The sequence below is a fragment of the Aulostomus chinensis genome, chromosome 5, assembly GCF_037954235.1.
Source record: "Aulostomus chinensis isolate RoL2024-O1b breed Wild chromosome 5, RoL_Achi_v1.0, whole genome shotgun sequence".
NCBI lineage: Eukaryota > Metazoa > Chordata > Actinopteri > Syngnathiformes > Aulostomidae > Aulostomus > Aulostomus chinensis.
The window spans coordinates 18,175,280-18,197,498 of NC_141324.1; the positions used below are offsets into that span (position 1 = coordinate 18,175,280).

The window sequence follows — 22,219 nt, forward strand, 5'->3', positions numbered from 1 at the left end:
TCCGACCCTCGAAATCAACTGCGTACATTGTCATGTGTTTGATCAATTAATTTTCGTCAAAGCTCAGGATTTCTTATTAAACCACAAGAAATCAAGGCTGAAGAAGGGCAGTAGAAAAACGAGCTTCATCTTGTGGAATGTAAAATCATAACTGCATTTAAAAATAGAGACCAAGCCTTCAATAAGCATAGATATAATTAGGAATGACTCTGAATTTCAGTTTTGAATGATCAGCTTTGAATTATTATCCTTCTTGTGCTTTACTTCGTTGTCACTTCCCTCTAAAAGTAAAAGATATCTGATGATTTGGAGGAGGAGCTGGGAAAATTATTTCAATGGCACAAATTTGCAGCAAAAGATAACCTTTGCAGTTATAAGATTTTAAATGTGCCATAATCAAATATTATGGTACTGGATTATCATAAATACAATACAATACACCCATGTGATTTGATTATGTAAATCTACTGTGTTGGTCCTTTTGTACTCAGAATGTGCTAATTACCCCAGCAGAATCTGACAATCTGATCAGATAAAAACAGCTCTGATACGGTTCTTGGAAGCAGGAAATGAAAAATGTCATAATTTGTCATTTAAGTGGCCAGATACTTCGATTTGTGGTTTACAGCAAGGGCCTTGAGAGAGTTCAGTAATATTCTTTGACAGTAATTAATAATATTAACCTTTTTTGATTGTGTTTACTATTAGAGATTCAAAAAAATGTTTTAGCTTTGATTTTTCTCCAAATTGTAACAGGCCAGTGAACGATTATTCAATGTGTTGTTCTGATCTGTGTCCAGCAAGCTTGATTAGAACAACACTTCTTTGCCAATTTTAGCCTGCAGAGTAAAAAGCATTGAAAACTGACAGCAAAGAAATGCAGAAATATATATGTATACAGAGAGAGAGATATATAGAGGAAGAGAGAGACAAAGAGAGACAGACAGACAGACAGAGAGAGTGAGTGAGTGAGAAAATAGTTCATTGTGTTGAATCTAGGTGGACGGTCTTGTCTAATGAGTAATATTAACATTGCCAGATTCTTTTAGTCTTGTTTTGAGAAGAAAAAAAAAATAAAAACATCACACAAAAGGAGAGACCCTAAAACCATCCAACCGGTGAATGGACTCTCAAAGGAAGACAGCACACAGTGGGAATTTGTTCAAGTACAGTACACTTCCGTTAATCCTACTGAGGTGTAATAAATAAGGCAAAACATACTTTTGGACTACAATAGATCATCTCGAAATGGGCAAGAGTGTCATTTCAGGACAAGACGGGGTCAATATAGAAAAGGCACATTTGTTAATTTGTTATTTAGCTCTTTGTGTTCACATTTGTGTGTTCCTACTTTTTATGAGAATTACAGGTTTATGAAAAAAAAAAGTCAGATTTGCTTGTGTGAAAGCAACTTAATATCATGCAATCACAATCTTACTTGATACTACAACTGCAAAGATACAGATGCAGATGTGGCGTTTGCATTTAGAGGTATGATACTGAAAGGCTATGCATCACTATCACATACAGATACAGTCACCTCGAATTTCCCCTAATCTCGTGCTGGGGCCCTGGCCAATCCGTGACCGGTCCCTGCTCGGCAGTAGGAAGGTCCGTGACTGGAATGAGATCCCCCGCGATGACATGACCTGCACTGCTTTATCAGTCCACCAGGAGGAGCAGTCATTATAATTGGTTACCGTGTATGAAAACAGCAGCTGGGTGCTCGCTCACAAACTTCTTATTGTGTGTTCACACCAAACGCACAAATTTGACGCCTGATCATTTCAATGTCCATTTGTGTCATTCGCACGAATACGCAAATTCGCTCACCTGCCCGAGTAGCGAGTATTTACGGCAACATTTCTTTCCGCCCTTTCACCATGAATATTCAAATAACTGTTGCGTTGTACCTGCTGTGGAAGGCCGAAATACGTCGGAAAACTACACGCCGTCGTATCTGGGTTAACAACACCATCTAGAGGCGAGCTCAGCTCAGTGAATTTCACCGCTCGGTGAATCGAGCTCCTCCAGGGGCTGCGTCTGGATAACTGCCGCTTCCAGCGGTGTTTTCGGATGACGAATGGCCAGTTTGACGACCTGCTAGCTAGGATCAGTGACAGAATTTCACGCATGGACACCACCTTATTCAACTGGTTCTTGTAATTTTGACACTTAGTGTCATGTAGCACCAGGTTCCCACACAAAGTCACAATCAACTTGTCCTCCATCTTCACAGTCAGCCGTGACGTCGGGACATCCTCAACGCTGATTGGCTGTCGTAACGCAAATTTTTCGCCAAAGTTGAATATTTTCAACTTGAGCGAATGGCAAAATTTCGGCATGAAATCACGAAATCCTGGAGGGACTGGTCTACATGTATGTATGCATACAGTAGAGAAAAAATCAGGTATTATCTATTTGCAAATCAAAAATATGTATGAAAGCAAAAGGAAAGCAGAAGATTAATGCAGTAGAGCAAAAATCTTCAGCCATCTCCTGGTGACACCCTGCAATTGAATAAATGGGTGTGTTTATAGTGGATTCTGGGCACACCCCCAAGAGGAGGGGGGGGGGGGGGACTCCCAGTGGCTGGAAACTGGCCGGAGACCGGCTGCCAGCCGGCTGGCCTCTGGCTGGGAAGGGAAATTCGAGGTGGCTGTATCTGTATAAGTCTGGGTTTTCTTGCTAGAAAGCTTAAAGGATGAATAATAGAAAGGTGAGCCTCAGAATTTCTTTTCGATGGATGGGCTTTTGTCCTGTTTTCTTTTCTTTTTCCCATTTCAATGCAGCAGCAAGAGCAGTGTCATTATTGCTATTGCATCTTTTATGGAAATAGATGCATTGTAACAGCAATGTAAATGTGGAAGTGTTGTTGGAATTTGATTTTCACAGTAGAGAGAAGCAGGTACAGATTAAGAATGCATGAGACCCCGGGGCACCAAATCTTGGAGCCTAACACCTGTAGATACCTGACACTCCACAGTATACAAAAGCACATACTGGTGCACCTCCAACAGTACAGATATGGAATTCAGATTCTACCATCAGTCACACACACACACACACACACACACACACACACACACACACACACACACACACACACACCCACACACACCAATCGATCCACACTGCTCTGCAAAGGTACACCTCTGCTCCTATTGTACAGCAGTACTGCGATCTCACACATCCTGACATAGAAACGCAGTAATAGAGTGGCATCATTTTTTTCCTAACATAAACGAAGTCGACTACTTCTCATTGTTTAATCACAACCTTGGAGACAATAATGTGCTGAAAATGAGGACAGGTATTCTTTCTGGCTTTTCTCTTGAAAAACTCCATCACAACACTAAGGCAGGTCTCTTAAGTTCTAAATCTCATGCAAGAATAATTTTGACATTCAGGTGAGAAAGTAATCATTTATAATCCAAGTCATGCGGGTTCAGTTTATCCTAATAGTGCCTTTTCTGTAAAGCTGCAGGAACTTTTTTGGGTCAACCTGTGAATCTCTCCTGGTGGACGGAGAGAAGCAGCAGCCGGCTCTGTCTGCATTAGGATCTGGAGCTCCCGGCCTACTTCCTGAAGAACACCACACTGCTGTGCCCGCTGGGCAGGAGTTCCAGAAACGGGTCTCAATGGACAGACTGTCACAGTCTGTTGGACTGTCATCTGCTTCTGTGTCCCGCTGGGCCTCTGTGACGGCTGCTGGTCACTGAGCATTGGAAGCCTTGCTAGCTTACAGCAGACTTTAGAAAAAAGTTGGGATGGTTGACATGTTTTCGGAATATCTCAGACTTCCTTCCTCGTTTTTCGCCTTTTTGTTTGCTGCTCCATTTTTAAATATCCAGTGGTTTTTCATGTCTATAGAAACTCTTCTTGTCCTATTGTGACACAAAACAAGTACAGCAATCCAAAAAAAAGCCTTATTTTCAATTTAAGTAACTCTGCATTCATTAGCTAATATTTCAACACACATTAACTGATTTATTTTCATTAGTTAAGAGGCCACCGAGCTTAAACCCAGTCGACAGGGTGAATAATCTGTGCTTGGATACAACAGGAGATAAATATAAGAATGCTGAAAAGTCCACCACAACAGGATGAAGGTCAAGACCAACTGCTCAACAAAAGCGGTTTCAATTTGCGCTGCCCTCCATTGCCCAAGTGCACCCAGGGAAGTGGAGTGTAGACTGTTATGCTCCACAGAAGGAGTGTGTCATTTGCAACCCTCAAGGATGAAGCTGCACTCAAAGGACACTGTGGAGCAAATTCTAACAAACTTGAACATGAGCTCCTCATATGATACCAGCCAAGCACTGTTTTCATTCAAAACCAAGAGAGTGAGAAAAACATCGTCTAATCCTAAATCTCTTTTGAAAGAGAAGTCATTTCCGTCCAGTCTTAGCTTTCCTTTCAAGCAAGGACAGTCTCAATCGTGAGGAAAAAGAAGAAAGAAAGAAAAAATACATATGTACAACATTTCCAGCTGGTACCTCTCATGGTTTTGTGAACTACTTTTCTCCTTGTGAAGACACTCTTAGAAAGTAGACCTGCTCACTGGCCTATCTGAGGTCAACCTGTCACCTCAGAAGACTCTATGACCCCAAACACATGATAACAGTCAGGATGATATTTTCTCCATAATGGAAAAGGAAAAAAGAATCTCAGCAGCATAATTAAATCCGTTAGAACGTGAACGCACAACACATCAGTGAAGAGTTTAGTGAAATGAATTCAATTAGTTCATTATAACTATGAAGCTCCTGAGCAATGCATGATGATAGAACAGCATGTTACAAAAAAATGTACCTTCTGAGTCATAATCAGCCTTGTTTGTTGAAATGTATTTTTAATGTATCTGTATTTCAACTTTTTGTCAGAGATGAGACGAGCAGCACATCGGCTGACTTTGAGCGCCAGCCAGAGGAATTTAACGATGTATTTTGGATTACTGTGGCAGATGAGTTTTGTGGCGAACGCAAGTTAATGAGATTCCAAAATTTGGTTTACTAAAATCTATTCCACAAACGAACAATGCTTTTTATGATTTTTGAAGCGTAAAATGTGCGCACCTGTTAGAAGTACAGGAATAAAAGGGCATGAGCAATCCCCATTTTGGACACATGACGATGATGTCACCATAGCCAGCTTCTGTTTTTGGTGTGACAATGTTCAATACCCGCATCAACCTGTTGTAATATCATTTAGCCAATTTATCCTTTTTTTTTTTTTCTTCACAGGCACATAAATGCTCCAAAATTCACGAGTAACACATTTTATGCTATTGAACAAAAGGTTAAATTATCCTAATTTAGCCTTCACCACATACCTTCATTCGGGCAATTAATCAAAAACACATCTCAAAAAAATAAGTTAAATGACTAAGATGAAGGAACCGGACACTCATCAATGCTACCTTATTGCCAGGTTTAGTCCTGCGCTACTCTATATCAATGCATCTGCACTATAATGATATCATGTGTTGACTTGGCTAATATGTCACCTGGCACTGGTTTGTAATGTTTGATTTAAACTCCCCCTGGGGAGGGAGGGCTGTGGTTCAGGTGTGACGACAGCGCGGCTCCTGAAGACATTAGCATAGGTGCTGCTAAGGCATCAATTCAATCACCTTTTGAGGATATCTCTTATTTAAAAGATGAGCGAAAAACATCACTTAAGACTTTTCTCAAAGGAAAAGATGATTTGACTTCTCCAACGACTGCTCATTGATCTGATCGGTTGAGTATCGGGTGATAGACACTGGTAGACAGACAGTTCATCTAATCACCTGCTATTACTTGCCAGCACTTTTCCAAACAGTTTTTACAAAGACTTCCTGGATGGTCCTGTGTAGTGTCGTGCCATACATCCCACTTCATGGCTTCACTTTTGAATTCTTACACACCACATTACACTCACGCAAGTAATCATAATCTAGGACACACGCTCTCATTTGTTTCGATCGCTCTGTCAATTACATAGAGGAAGTTAGAGAGGAAGAAAATGAAGGGAGTCAACAATGCATGGAACATCGATGTGTCCAACCACCACTGTCTGTTTAAGTGGAATTGACTTCTGCTCATTTCCCAAATTACCCATATCTGACTGGCCCACCGCTGCAGGGGCTACAGGAAGCAAAGGGACAGAAAGGGAGTCGCTCTCTCTCTCTCACACACACACACACACACACACACACACACACACACACACACACACAACCCATTTCTCTGTTTCTCTGCAGGGAATCAATGATGTCTGCTTAATTATTGGGTGAATTTAATCAGCGGCGCAGCACTACTTACTGCCTTGTGACCCAGAAGCTGTCAGGAAGTCGTTCAGTGTCCAACAGTTGTTCTCATACCACTGCCATAATTAAGAGTACAACAATTTAATTGTTCATGAGGTACGCAGGCAAAAGAAAAAACTACCTTTGTAATGCTGAGCCATTACATTCCAGTGTTTCGCATTTGAATTGTTTCTGTGACAATAGAAATGGTACCAACAGCCGTGACCTGGCTAATGACGCATGACGTCTACCTGGTTATCTATCAGTTCTAATGTGTCTGTGTAGCATTATCAAGATGAACTGTTAAGATTGTTTATGTTTGCATTTTCTACGTTATCATTCCTTTGTGGATTTTTTGGAAGAGATAAAAATTGGTTTTCGATGTATGGACATTAAAAATAAGTCTGCGTTTGTCTTGCAGCGGACTGAAATCATTTATGGCAAGTGTGAAACAGCAAAGCTACATCGTTGCTCCTTTTTAATAAACATTATAGCTGTAAAAACCTTGCTATTTTTATCAGAATCCACAATTCTTTCTCAGTCTGTTAAACACCAACGGTCTACAACAAACTCATTTCCATTTGCCTTGCTTACTGAATTAATCTACATGCAAACATCAGAAATATGTTGCAGATAAAAAGCCAAAGGAGCTGCAGGACCAAAATACTGTTTGATGAGGCTACAGTAGTCTCTTGATGACACATTTCATCCACGTTCTGAAATGTTAGTCTCACTCTGTGGACCAGTAAGAATGTTTCCTCAAGTTTAAATGATGCAGTCAATTTGAATATTTACATGGTTAGGACAAAGGAATATGACTTCAAAAATAATCCATTTCTAAAAGTATAAGCCGAACCCTCTAAAAGCTGTGCCAATGGATTCATCACTCATGTATGCGCAGTCTTTTTTCCTGTATGTGGCCTTGTTCTCTGCTCAGAGCAGTATCTGCAGTATATCATCATTCTAGGACATGAGCTCGGCTTTCAGAAAAGCCCTTACAGCTAATGCTGGTGCAGCAAGGAGCCTGAGTCATAGTATATGGAGTTACACAAGTAACTAACGTTGTATTGCATATAGACTTCACCCTCTAAGAGCTGTCATTGTTGGGCTGAAAGGGTGAAGCTAATGTAGTCAATACCCACTGTAACGCCCCACACGGATGTGTGGCATGATGGATGCACAGCCTGATCTATATTTTTCATGTGCAAAACAGCAAATACTACTGCTCTGAGAGCGCCAAACCAGAGCTCTCAGATTTCCCTGAGTCCCAGAACATCACCTCCCTGGAAGCAAGCCTAGAGTGGGCAACATTAGCTGGAAGTCTCTGGCTGAGAACATGCGAGCAGAGGCAGGGTCATCCTACTGGGCAGATGAAAATGTATTTATGTAAGTTAAGTACAGTTCAGAGTGGCAGGCATTTGGTTGGTGGGATGATGAGAGGTAGCTGTTAAGGAGCTTTTGACTGCGGAATGGACAGAATGAAAAACACAGGTGGGCGGTGCCTGACCGACTGAGGATGCTGTGCAACCAATGTGGACACAGCTGAGGGTCAGACCACCTACTTACCCAAACAAGTCAATGAAAGCATCAACTGATGGACAAAATTAACATTAGAAGTCACTGGCACAATTCAGTTAAATATTTTCAAGCTTCAAAAGAACAATGGCATCGAGGGCTAACTTGGACTTTGCGTCCTTTGAGTGTCCAACCTTTCTAGAGCTGCTCTCCTCATTTTGGTGGGTATAAGGTCATTTCTGATGTTACGGTGAAGATCTCCTTGAGGGGAAGCCGTAGCCTAATGATGACAGTGGTGGACATGAGCCTGGAGGACATTACCACAACCTTTTGGAAAAGGGTAAAATTTACATGGATGGGGTTCAGATGACTTCACTCTAACGCCACACAGATACTGAATCATATATCGGTATCCATATGGTCTGGTATTAAACAGCTGAGCCAATTATTACAGTTGGTATATCTTGTGCAAACCAACTGATAACAGCTGTGTTTTGCATATTAAGTAGAAAATCTAATCATAATGCATATTCTATGGAAGCATGCAAATGGAACAATTGCAGTTGGAGCAGATATAATTGCTTCGTGTGTGCTAGGAATAAAAATGGCTGTTTGTGGGAACTAAGGACATATTAAGTTAATGACACCATTCTAGAAAATGGCAGACAAATAGCATACGCAATTAACTGGTGTGTGAAGGTGACGGTTTGATTGATTTGTTGCGGCCATGTTTCATTTAAAAGTTTTCCGAGGCTTTATCCTGAAATGAGACAGACGGACAAAAGATACACAGCTTTTTATGACTAAAAAGACACTGGGATAGAAAACTGTAAAGTAATCGTGACAATGGTAATTCAAAAATAATCTCAGACATTACTGATAAAGTTAAAAACTGATTCTTGTAAGCACCTTTACTGCATTCCAGACATGTATTTCTTTTACTTTTTTACAAAATTAATCACAGGATATTGCTGTGATGCCCTATCTTGGTTTCATATTAAAGTTTATAATAAACTGTACAGTAAAGTGCCCAAACTAATCAACTTCCAAAATTATTGGTTGTCTTGAAATGTTCATGACGACATCTGCTGCACTCAACCAAAATAACTCTAGATAGAAGTTAAATGGTATATTAAGAAATAAAGTGGTGGTCAAGAACATTAAAAAGTTCAAGTTTCACTTTCCTAAATGCCAAGAATATTTTTATTCACTTACCCCCTCTTGCAGACTAAATTATAAATTTTTTAACCTTTTACTCCATGGATGAACTGCTGCAATTAAAAACTCCAAAAATGCAGATTAGACACATTCAACAGCGCACAGTGAACCTGTACTTCAGGATAATTCATGTATCCAGGACACATTTTGTGGGCCATTTTTCCTCAATACGCAGTGTGACTTCACTTCTGAAATAAAGGTTATATAAAGACAGAACATTTAGATAGGAGTCAACCTAGTGCAGCGTGGCAGATTGGACAGTAGGGCTTAAATAATCCCTAGTCAATGAGGTATCAACAGCGTCTGCCTCTCGCTGCAGCACAGTTGTTGTATAAACAGAGCCAGAGCATATTTACCCTTCAGCTAAAGGTGTCTCTTGAGCCGACATGTTTGTATATCTGAACATCCTTCACAGGTGGCCCGGAGGGGGCTCACGTCTGAACTTTAAGCTTTTTACTTCACAGTAGGAGAGAAAAAGCAACTCATATCAGAGGTCACCTGTAACACTTCCTTTTTTTTTTTCTTTTTTTTTTGCTGGATTCACACACGAGTGTGTACATAGGTGATCACACACACATGAACATGAATCACACACACACACACACAAGTGCACGATGGCAACCAGGGATTTACACTGTGCAGTAAATATCTTGAAAAGATACATCAGAAGAAGAGGTTGAAAGAGATGGAAGACCTTTACAGACTATTTCCCAGTGCAGTCCCTCAGCTGGAAGGAGGAGGAGGAGGGAGGAAACAATGCTGGGAATGAATTGCAGGAAAAAACAGGAGAATAATTGAGGTGGCAAGATGGTAGGAGAGATACACGTGGAATGGAGAAGAATACCAAATGTTATTTAGCGGTTGAGGTGGATGAATTCCAGTTTGGTTTCAAGCGACTTGGCTAATGAGGATCATGAGCGTGGCCTGCCCAGATTCTCTAAACGCTGGGGAGGACTGGAGGGTGAGGGATAAAAATAAAACATCTCAAGCATATCCCCACAAGATTCAAGAGGCGGGCGCTTGTAAAAAGATATAGTACCTACTGACAGCAAGGTACTTCTTAATGCAGCACCACATGCTGGGGATCCTGGAAATGGGTATAAGAAGACCACATGATTGAACTCTGGACTGGCAAAAGATGCCATTTAGATGTCTGGGATGTCACTAATTAAATCTAAGATAAAGGAGAATATGCCTCCATGGTGCTCTATATGGTATAAATCAGTTTAAACCTGCTCAACTATTGTCCCATGTGGGCCATTTGCCCCACGTGGAAAGAAGATAGATCTAAGCTGTCCTGTATCTCCTATTATTTCACATGGCCAGTTCACATTCCTCCCCACATTTTATGATCCTAACAGTTCTGGCATTTAGACTCAGTGTTAATACACAGTAAAACAAAGCTGGTAACAGGCTAAAAAAAGCCCCATCCCTGCTGCTGTCCTTCTTCTGTAAATCTCACTGATATACACTCACAAATATTTTTAAGAACTCCGACCACTTTCACGGGACATTCAATTGAGTGGTAAATCAGACAGCATCAAAACAGTACAAATGTCCTTCGTCAGTGGTCTAGAATATAGCGGAGGGCTGTGCTGAGTGACACGCCGCCATCAATTCCTGTATTCTTTGCTCTCAGCACTGTCACTCTACACCGCTGGGGGGCTGCGTGTGTAAAATTTACAGCATTTCTCCAGACAGGGCATTCCTTACCGGCAAATACTGCTCTTCCATCAGGCCGTCTGTCAAGATGTAATTGCTTTTCTTCATCTTTTATTTTTTAATAGGAAAGAGAGAAGCGTCCACACACACACTGCACTGTGTGAGACCCGTCAGGCCGCCACACATGCAAGTGTCTTGATAAGATAAGCATAATTGGTGCATTCATCCTCCCTCTGTTAATAAAGTGCTCGGTGGTCAAGAGATCAACGGTGCAGAGCTGTGTTGTTCACTGCACTTGGCCTCAGGGCTTCCCTAAAAGAGCCAATGCACCAACTAAATACCTTTTGCAAAAACTAATTAATGGACTGCTACAATCATGAAGTGTCTTTAATGAATATCTCCATACTTGTGATAGGTCGTATGACTACAGTGAGGCATGCACTGAGCTAAAGAGCAGGGTTGGGATAAAAGAAACAAAACTGCAATAAATTGAACTGTCATCAGTACCCTGATGCCAAATATCCGTATTTTCCATAAAAACAGCTGCTATTACAAACAGGTTCCCATCACCATTTTGCTTACCAGGGTGTTTATTGTTATAGATATACATGATTTGCATTCAGAAACAAGACAGTACATTTCTTCTTTTTACCTTGACACCGATGTTGAGATATCATAGATTGTGTTGTGACATCTTGACTATCGCAGATTTGCTTCATAGTGTGGCTGGACACCGAACAGAGATACGAACATCAATTAGATGCATGCGCTCGCTTCCATTAGACACCCACAGAATTACAGACTATGAAGCAAGTCAATACACAACATCATCAGTGTCTGGTTGCCACGGTGATGATAAACACCTATAGCACGAAGAAAGAGCCTGCAAGCCCTTGTGATCGTGGCTTTTTAACTGATGGAAAAGCTAAAGCAGAGGAGGGGTAGAAAAACACGGACACGGCACCAGAACAGAAGATGCTAATTCTGCAAAGAAAGCTTGAGGCTGATCAGTGTGTAATTTCATGCTTCATTTCCTTTTGGTTAGTCAGTTAAAAGTAGCTTCGTGGCTACCTTTGGTCACATGACTGTTACAGTGGACGTCTCTCACACTGCAACAAAGGACATGAGGTCATGACCAAAGATACTGTATCAATACTTTAAGCTTTCTCGTCTGAGACAAGCCACAACTTAACGATCTATCGCTGCCTTTAGGCAGTGAGTCACTGTGGCAGTCAAGGGAGGCCTGAGGACTGGAGGAAGGACTGACTTCATTTCTAGTAAACTTCACTCTGTGTTTAATGTAATAGACACGACTTCTTCGCTGACAATGTAAATTTGTTTGCAGCAAGCAAAGCTTCTACTGAGTGCTATACACATTCATTCATTCCGTGTATGTCGGAAGCTTAAGCGATTTCTTATTATGTTATTGACATGTTAGTCATCCACCACACGATTAGACGCTCCCTCTATGGACAGAATGTGCCGAAATTGTAAAACCTTTTTTTTTTTTTTCTAAATGGGAAATAAAAACAGAATTGGAGTGACAAATTGAATGTCAATAAAACTTAAACAGATTTCATGGGGCCCTCATTGATGTAATGCACAAATATTTAAATAAACTGTGCTTGTGTGATGGATTGCAGTGTTTGCTTCACAACTGAAATAAAGCTTTCTGTCTTCTTCTTTGTTCTGTGCCGTATCTGATGGATGATGCAGTAGCTAATGAGAGCTGGATATGCTCACATTTAACTGTCTTCCTAACAATAAGTAATGACGGTGGCTTAGCTAACACAATTAACGCTGGCACAGAGGAAAATAAAATTCCTCCAGAATGAAGTATTATGTAAAATATTAATTACCAAACAAATGATTGCAATCTTGTTCCGTTGCCAATTGGCGGTCAAAGAAATGTTAAAGACAAAAAAAACAAAAACAAAAACCGAGAGAAAGCATTGGGGATACTGGCTGACACAGAAGAGTGAAAATAAATGATCAAATACCACCTGCTTCAAAAGCAATTTACCACAAACATTTTTCATCAGCAACTTAACCACTAAACTCATACTCATATTCAGAATTCCTCATAGTTTGCTTTGGTCACCTTATCGCATCAATATGATTGTGATGTATAAAATGAAAATATGCCAAAAGCAAACAAACACAACAACAACAATTTTCATTAAAAAAAAAAAAAACTTTTTTTTTTCACCTGTTCAGACTGTAAAATATAACACCACAGCTTAAGCCAAAGACCAATCCCAATCAGTAGCAACTCAAACAATGCAGATTCAAATCTGTCATTACCTTGTCATCATTACTCTTCGCTCAGCCTGCTGTTGAGGACAACCTTTCCTTTAAAAGACGCACATTCTCGAAACTCCAAGTCTAATAACCACGAGCAAAGCAGTGGAAAACATCCAGTTTGAAGCTTGCCAATGCTTCTCCATGGGCAAAATGACAACCGTCGCCAGTGGTCCGTCGTTCTAATTCATGTTAATTCTATGAGCAGCTGGATGAAAAGTTGTAATTAAACTTGCAGAGTTGTTATGCTCTCAAAACCTCGTCGATTTGTGAGGAAAAGCTTCCGCTGTAAATAGTATTTATTTTCAGCTTCACCAAAAGACTGATACATCTTCCTTCCGATCAACCGCACCGCATCATGTGAACTCTCACTAGTGTCGTAGCAATGGGCCTCCATCTTGTTTTGCTGATATTTACCAGTATCGATATTTGTCAAAAATCATGATTAGTTTGTTTGTTCTTTTACTTTTTTTTTTTTTGTTATTAGTTGATAGGGTCAATCGCCTATCAATAACAGGAAGTGGGGGTCATCTTTTGCCTACATTGCTAATTTCCAGCTGATTGGGCACCTCAGATATCACAGTGCATTAAAACATGCCACTCACACTTGGCACATTCTGTTAAACACGAGTTGACGTGAATTCCACAGAGTAACGATTTTCTACATTTCAAAACATTTTGAAAAGCCGATGAGTTATGTATCTAAAGCACTTTTTCCTCATCATCCACTGAGCAAAGGAGAAAAAAAATCTATTGTTTTTATATTTATAGATTTACTCTGCACTGGAAAGCCTGCACCTTACTTTTACGTCGTACGAGTTACAATGACAGTGAAGTGAATCTGAATCTGAAGACTGGCCTCCTACATTTATAAAATGATCAATATCTGTTGATATCACTGCCATGCCAGTATTAGCAGCAATCCCTTAATGTTTTACTCCTTGCTTTAGTCATACAGACATGAAGTAAGGCCTGATGGCTATTTGTAACTGTGCTTCTGACATCTTTTCTGGATCTCTTGTAACATTAAAGTCTGGGTGATCGCCAGAGGCAATCACTCTTTCCTCGGACTGAACTGAGACCTAAAAAATAAGTGTAAGAACAAATCTATGCATGAGAATAAGATCCTGAACGAAGCCAAATAATCTTTAACCTGATTTGCAGATCCTCAGACAACTGCTGCCCAACTCTTATATTACCCAACTCTATAGCTCCCCGTGGCTTTGAGTAGTGTTGCAGTGAGTTTCAGCTCACTGGTTATAGTGTCATCTTCAACCACAACAGGCAACTGCGCTAAAAACCTGCTGTGCACAACCTGCTCAGCACCAACCTCAAAACAATGGAGCTCTTCGCAGCTATTTTCAGCAAGAGACCCCCAAAACAACACAAAACTGAGAGACTGTAGGAAACATTCACCATTCTAAAAGAACAATATCATTGCACGGTAATTGTAGGAGGAATACAGTGATGGAAGAGAGGCAGTACTCACAGCAAGTGGTGCAACACCCGAGTGGTCAAAAAGTCGTTCAACAAAAGATGTAAAGTGTTCATCACTATCACATAAATCCTACAACTACATGTTCCTTTCGTCTCCTTGAAAGGTGTATGTTTTTACCTAAATACTTGTGGGACAAACAGGGCCTGATAAAAACGGGAGGAATTAAAGGAAAAAACAGAAAGAGAGAAGAAAAGACTGGGAGACAAAGTCCAACGTGCCCAGGAAAAAAGGATGGAAAGCTCAGCTTAATGACACAAGACCCACATGGGAGAGAGGTTCTCAACAAAATATGATGAATCCACAGTCTGATCACCTCATGCCTCCCCTCGTACTGCCAACACACACACACACACACACACCAAAGCATTGTCTCACAAATTGACTGCTCTCTATCGCTCTTTACACAGGAGCTGAAGTGATTTCTCTCTGGTTTTTGTTTCTCATTTTCACAGCTTCTGCTCTTTTCTGTCAGTGCCCCCCCTCCCAATCCTGTACACATCCCCACCAACACCGCTTCCTCCTACCTGTTCCCCATCTGTGACCATGGACAATACGTCTGGCTGGCTTTGACAAATTAAAGCAACGCGATATATGGCAATAACCTTCACAGGATGACACGGAGGGAAGCAGATGGGGGTGGGAGTTGAAAGAGAGAAACAGATGCGTGCAGATAGATGATTGGACATATCGGGCATGGCAGGGTATTTACAAATTAGGTACAACATCAGATATTCATTCTGTGATTACCGCGAGAAATGGTGCTCCTATAGACCGACTTTCAAAATGTCACCATATTTCTTAGTGAGTCAGTGCAGCTGAAACACTCTCAATACTCTGAGCAGCGGAGGAGGTTAATCAGACTTGTCTTTGTAAGCATTTTGCTCCCCAACAACTGCCAAGAGGGACTGTGGATATTTGGCAGATAACGCCACTCAGCTCCTAATGGATATACACAATTTCCGCATTTTTACATTGATATGAAGATTAATCATATTGGTATAACTTTGAGAGTTGTGCCGACCACGATGTGAATGAAGTTTTTGATTTCAGATCTGAAATCTGATTTATAAAATGATATGCAAAGCATGAGGCGTCAAAACTAACTGAATCGGATTCCTTTAACTGACAAAATGAGATGTGATTTCAAAGAACAATTTAGTGCCTTTGGACAAATATCCTCCATCATAAAGACACACTGCAACGGCATCAACTACTTCAATTAATTTTCTCAAAGCAAGCTTTGTAATGACTCTATTAAAGAGCTCAAGTGGCAGCAATTCACAAACCTGTTCAGAAAGATATCTTCACCAAGAACCACAGATGCACTTAAAAGCAACCCACAAACAAGAAAGAGGGGAGTCGTTTGACAGCTCCAGCCTCTCTGCTCAGCATGACAATGGCAGTTCTAAAGTTAATCCCCAGTTAATCATCAGGCAGGAGGACTATTAATGCACACCTGCATCACTTGCATAGGCAAATAAACAGGCAAATAAGTAGAAAACAAAGCAGGAGAGAAGAGAGAAGATACCAAAGTCACACAAACACTCCTCACAAGCAGAATGCACCTGCTGAACATGCATCTCCTTTGTGCACAAGCACAAGTTAACTAACCTTCTCTGGGTGACTGGCCTCGGGTGATCTTCTTCCCACTGGCTCCTTCTACCCCTTTGGCTATTCTTTGGCTTCCTCGCCGTGGCAGTACACGGACGTCCTACGGGATGCTTCCTGTGCAGCTTGGCGTGAGTGCATCGATCTGTCAGCCAAGTGGTACGTGGTCCGGCTGCTTCCACCAGACTAAGATGTGTGCTCTCACCTTCTCCGCCGCTCACTCTGCCTCACACAGATGCAGTGTGGAGGATGAGAACGGCCAGTGTGCTGCTCCACTCTCTCTCTTTCTCTCACTCTCTCTCTCTCGCTCTCTCTCAGGTTGTCAGCTGGTGCGATGCTCACTCCTACTATCTCTTCACTCTGTCACTCTCATCTGCTGAGCTGAAGTGATGCATGCTATCTCACAGACTCTTTTTTTTTTTTTTGCTGCTTCTCCATTGATTTGTCTGTCCTTCTCTCTCTCTTTATTGATCTTTGTGTCTGTCTGTGTCACTGCTAGTGCAGCCTCTAGTGGCCGCATTCTCTCCATGCTGCTCACAGGCAGACAAAAAAAATTTGACTAACATGAAGTGGGTTTATGAATCTACACCTGGGTATGCACCAACACCTGCTTGAGAGACACAAACAAGGAACAAATGTTAAAAAAGCAAAAGACTAGACATTTCAAGTGAAGAGTGAGAGCTCAAACTATACGTCTGCACATAATACTAGCATTTTAACTTGGTCATTCAGCTAATTTGTGCTTTTTTAACTGTTAGTGCAATTATGTTATGATCAGAAATATTAGAGGAGATAATGCTTTTCTTAAAGTATGATTTGCATTTTAATTGAGAACCCCATTAAAATGATGACTTGTGGTTTTGGGAAGGTTCCGTCTCAAACAACAACAAAAATTCAGTCTGCAAATAATTGTAAATATAAACTAGGTTTGCAGGCATCTCTGTAGCACGATATATTAATTTCGATAAATGTGCAATCCTGAAGGTAATGAGGTACACTCAATAGGACTATTTACATTTATTTATTTCAGTATTATGGCCTCACCTGTGTAAAGTCCTTATTTTGAATTAGCTTCTCAACAGTCACGTGATCACTCCACCATCGTCGAATAACACTGCAAACAATTTGTTCCATTAAAACTGGCTGAACAATAAAAGCAGGAAAAATAAATAACATCTTGTAATGAGATCATACACATGCAAGTTATTCAGGTGAGATAAATGAATTGGATAAAATACCCGATGACGTAGTTACCTCAGTTAACTTCATGTTAGCCACCGAGCGCTAACTTTTAGTGCGTCACTGCTAGTTTTGACATGAAGTCAGTTAACGTCACCTAATTGTAAAACATCGAAGATTAAAAAAAAAAGAAAGCTGACCGGAAGTTGTCTCATTTGCCTTCGGGGAGAAGTAAAGGTCCATGTCAGACTTGCGAAAAGCAGTAAAAACACAGTTTATTCAAAGAATGTGCAGGTAAAATGACGTCAGTTCACCTGATGATCGTTTCAGAGACACTGGCTGATGCTGCCTCTGGTGGCTGTAAACGGTATTGCAACAAGACTAATGCATTGAATTAAGAAATGGTGGATTAGGAAGAGGTACCATCCAGGTGCCTGCACTAATGTCACATGGAAAACAATCTACTAAGCTTTACAAAATAAATTCTAAAGTAGTACCAATAATGCATTTTCAGCTGTAGATAAAGTAAATTAAATCTGGTCAAGATCCAGGTGTAGGGAGTCAGAGTACAAGAAAATAATGCTATCCATTACATCCACCAAGCTGCACACTCTATGTGAAGCTCAACAAACAGATTTTATAAATGGAACTGGAAATATGTCAACCACCAAAGGCATTTGGTGGAGAGGTGTGGAAGATTAATCTTTGAACAGCTCATGCGTAAGTATATGCTGCTCTGGTCTTGATAATCAAAGATGCCATCCACACATGTTTGAGACTTATAAAAATGCCTTGCTGTGAATAATAATTTGCATCTTGGATAGATCTGACTCAAAATACCTCATCTCTTAGGAGTGATGTCACTGCAAATCATATTCATTAATGATGTTTAACTGCTGGACACAAGATGTCCCCTGTTTCAACTTTCTCAGTGTATGAGCACCACAGGCTGTCACTAAGCAATCTCAGACCAACACCGCGTTTCATTAGTCCTTCAACACGCCCTCGTTCACTTGTCTTACCCTTGTTCACTTACCCCCCGTGAATTAATCCCCGTCACTGCCAATTGTTGTCCCATTTCTCTGGAAACTTAAGTGAACTTTGTAAGATCGACCCTTGGAAATCGAGCACGCCATCTACCACGGCTACTCTGATTTGTATATTCCCAGCAATGCACTGTAGTTTCTCATCACATGCGCTGTGGCATCAACACATGCAGCACAAGTCTTCAGCGCAGAGTTTGTGAGTTGGCCAAACAAACTGAATCGATTGAAAAAGAAAAAACTTTGACAAACAATCTGCAAGGTAAATAATAAAACCCAGATAATCTATAATCTGCAGACTACAAGGGCAAGAGGGTTCTGTCAATATGCCCCCCCCCCCCCCCCCCACACACACACACACACACTTTCCCTTTGGCCCTCCACGTGGCCTCCATGAAGCATATGCTGTTATGTCACGGCAAATGGACCAACAAATGAAACGCAACTTGAGACTGGCCTCCAAACTAGCTGTGACGTCACAAAATCAACAGATTTGGTCAGTAAAAATAAATGTTCCATCTTTATAAAATTGAAGTGAGAAACACACATATTTGGACTTTGACTTTAACTCAATGATGAGGCTCCAGGTGAACCCCAGATACAGCCTTTATTCACATGGAATGCAGTAAAATTGCAAAATCCTGAAGTGACTGATCCCATCATCATCACTGAGGCATATCGCAGAGCCTTGAGTGAATCTCAAATATTCCTCTGCAACAGTGCAGGATGATTTGCAGGTAATGAAGCCTCAGGGAAAGTTCAAGAAGGAAGCTCTTCCCCATCCTCTCCTGCTGCATGAGGATTCCTGCTTCATCATTCTACTCTGACACTTTCCCTTTCCCACGCTGTCAAAACACCCTCACTCATGACTGTGATGTCACAACGTCTGTCCAATCACCTCTCCTGATGTCCTCTGAGTCCATCAGCCCCCCAGCTGCTGTTATTTAAATAGCACTATTTCAAAACCTCTCCTGACCCCCACCCTCCATCACCACTGTCTATTCCAGTTACTCCCAGAAGAGCTGCAAGTCTTTCTCGAAAGTCCAAGTCAGGCCTGAAGTCTTTAATGAGCAAGTTTAAATGTCATCCATTGGTCACATGTCCAAGTCCAGCCACCACACCCCACACTCCAAATTTAGTAGTTATGACAATACCCCCAATAATATCTTTCAGGGCAAAGTTATCCAGTGGGTGGTAGCACAAGAACGTGGATGAATTATAGTCGCCATGGCAACACCAATACTGGACAACACGTATATTTAATGAAAATTATTCAGCCTAATCCCACAAAGTTAGCAGCAAGCTAATATATAGCTGATTCATTTGGGCTTATGGAAGCAAGTTTGCTAACCTCAAGGTTAATATTCATTTTACCACGTGACCGAGCTCTGACGTGGTCCGAGGCGGCTGATCCAGGGTCCTTTCATTTCACATCACAGACATTGTAAATAGCAGTTGCGTTGTTTGTGGTTTGTGTAAATCTTTATAGTCAGTTGTAATTAATGGTGCAGGATTGCTGCTGCCGCTTGCTGTGGCCACACACACCAGACAGATGTGTAAGAGTATGGCTGACTGAGGGAACGACCTTTAGCTCATCAGATAGGTCCTTCTTGGTCCATCCCGAAGCCCAAGTCACGCCTCAAGTCTTTTGTGCAATCTTTAGTGTCTTTAGTCTAAGCTGAGTCTCAAATCACATGGGTGTGAGATGTCCGTGCAACTCTAGTCCTCACCTCTCCTCATCCGTGTCCATCTACATCCCATTGAGACCCCATGGGGTTCCGGTCCCACCTCTGGAGTCTCCTCTAATACAGAACCAGAAACCTCAGTACTTACTCTCACTTGATCTCCCCCTTTCATGAAGAAGTTTGTTTGATCAAATTATATATGCTCCTTGATGTATCTATATATTTATTGTTTTATAGAGTTCAATTCACTACAGAATTTCTTATGACATTAATCCTTATTGATATTAAAAACTGAAAAATTGATCTTTCTTCCTTGAAATGTAGCAATAAAGAACAAACGGAACAGAGAACGTGTGTGTGTGTATGCGTGTGTATGTGTGAGTCTGTCTATCTGTGTGTGTGTGTGTGTGTGTGTGTGTGTGTGTGTGTGTGTGTGTGTGTGTGTGTGTGTGTGTGTGTGTGTGTGTGTGTAAATGTGGTTGCTGGTTGATTTGTTTGTCAAGTTATGACAAAGAAAAGACCCAAAGGGAATGCTGATGTTTTATTCTTAGTAAGTCGCACACCTCAACTCCTGCTTACGATCATCAAAACAACACAAGGAGTCAGAGTGCATTCACACCATGGGAGATGAACCAAAAATACTTTAGGCTTTCTAACAAACAGGGTAGATAATAATTATGAGTGTCTGTATGTGTGTGTGTGTGTGTGTGTGTGGTGGGGGGGGGGGGGGGGATGTGTGGGCAGAATGGTAAAAAGCTGGCCTAGATAGAGATCCATAGGGTGCCATTAGCCAGGTAGAGGGAGAACCTGATGCTGGCTGTCACAGCTGATGAACAGAGCGTGTGTGCGATCACTCGCTGGCTTATGCAGGATTCATCACCGTGCGCTAATTAGAAATGCTCAGCAAAAAAAAGCAGGAACAGACAAACACAATCTTGTTCTTGCAACAGTCACGTTTATTTTCTACGTCCAGAGCTTGAAGGGAAGCTTCATCTATGTAAGTATATATGCTTTGAAGCAGTTAATTAAAGATTTGTTATTTAAAAGAATATCTTTTAAGTAAGGGGTGGCGTGGCTCAGATGTCGAGTGGCCGTCTAGCAACTGAAGGCTCACTGGTTCAATCCCCACTTTCCCGGTGACCCCTAATCACACGACCTTCAACAGATAAGCAGTATAGAAAATGGATGGATGGTCTTTTCAGTACAATTCATTGTATTTTTACTTAGTTTAATGAAAAAAAAGGATTTTGACCTTTACAAATAAACACCAATGGTAAGTGGACCATTCAAAGCACACGCGCACACACACGCACACACACACACACACACACACGAAAAGTGTTGACCTTCAAAACAGCCCTTACTGTTTACCACACATACACACACACACACAAGGTTGTCTGCCATGTGAGGTGCTAACTTACTCATCACAAGAATTTAGGATTTCAGTATTTTGCCTGGAACTTTGACATGATAGTGTCTGGGAGTGGGGGGTTTGGGCGGGATGGGGTCAGGGATCAACTCTGCAATCTCTTGATTACCAGACATACCAGACAGCCACTCTCCCTCCTGAGTTCTGCAGCCACCAAAATGCCGGGGAGAAATACTGAACTTTTTTTTATAGTCCATGAGAAGAAAGATGCAGCAAATCTTCTGGCCACCTTTTGTTTGTCACTGTTATAAAGAGATTTATTACAATATTATGTGACCACCGGAGAGTGTAGCAACAGAAATCGCAATCCATCCTCCACTCACACTCACATTAGAATGTCAAGAACAGTGTGGACTGAGATAGGCTTCAGCTGAAGATTTGTCCATCAATACACAGACTAAACCTGAATTACACCTAAATTATGAAAGTCTGCTGTTCAGCTGTGATGACATCATCAATGGATGTCACAAAATTATACTGAATCATCTGGCATGGCATCTGAATGTGTCTTTGCAACAGAAGTGTGTTGTTAAATTTTATTTTTTTTTTTGAGCTATTGAAATGTAGGCGGTTATTCAGCGTCAGAGCCGCAAACTGCCTGAAACAAATGCAGGTGCATGTTCTCACGCAATTTTAAAGCTTTTGAGTGAAACTTATGTGCTTTTCAAGTCTGAAAATGGAAAGATCTATTGTCCTTGCCTGTGTGCAATGGAAAAAAAAGAGCAAAAAAAGAGAATTCAATGGCAGAACGCAACAAAACAAGCTGTGCTGGACACGCTGCTGCTC

At 41.1% G+C, this 22,219-nt stretch overlaps 1 protein-coding gene across 4 annotated transcripts in view; it reads right to left on the minus strand.

Moving 5' to 3' along the window:
• The window catches only part of tnr (tenascin R (restrictin, janusin)), a 158,235-nt gene extending 141,715 nt beyond the window's left edge, over positions 1–16,520 (minus strand). The window contains exon 1 of one of the 4 annotated variants that reach the window (XM_086203625.1): positions 16,098–16,520. The gene's annotated coding sequence lies outside the window, so the exon portion shown is untranslated. The remainder of the gene's footprint in view (positions 1–16,097) is intronic. The other 3 variants (XM_086203624.1, XM_086203626.1, XM_086203627.1) reach the window with 3 other exon arrangements.
• Between the last annotated feature and the right edge of the window lie 5,699 nt (positions 16,521–22,219).